The sequence below is a fragment of the Penaeus monodon genome, chromosome 15, assembly GCF_015228065.2.
Source record: "Penaeus monodon isolate SGIC_2016 chromosome 15, NSTDA_Pmon_1, whole genome shotgun sequence".
NCBI lineage: Eukaryota > Metazoa > Arthropoda > Malacostraca > Decapoda > Penaeidae > Penaeus > Penaeus monodon.
In genome coordinates, this window is record NC_051400.1 from 14,961,367 (window position 1) to 14,961,642 (window position 276).

A 276-nucleotide genomic window follows, 5' to 3' on the forward strand; every position below is an offset into this window, starting at 1 on the left:
GCAAAAAGGGCCACATTAAATGAGATAAACAGGGGAACAAAATTAGCCAAACAGACAGACAAACAAAAGAGGTCCTTGAAGTGAAAAAGAGAAGAGACCCAGCTAGGAAAACAAGTTGGCCAAATATAGCCAGCTTATTGACTTCATTAGGGCTGTAGATAAGGCTTTGTAGTGGGGAGAATACTTGTGTGTTTTTCCTCTTTCGAGCTCTGGAGGTCAGAGGTCGGGGTTGCGAGCTAAGCTGGTGGTGAATGAATTAGATCTGTTTGTTTGTTG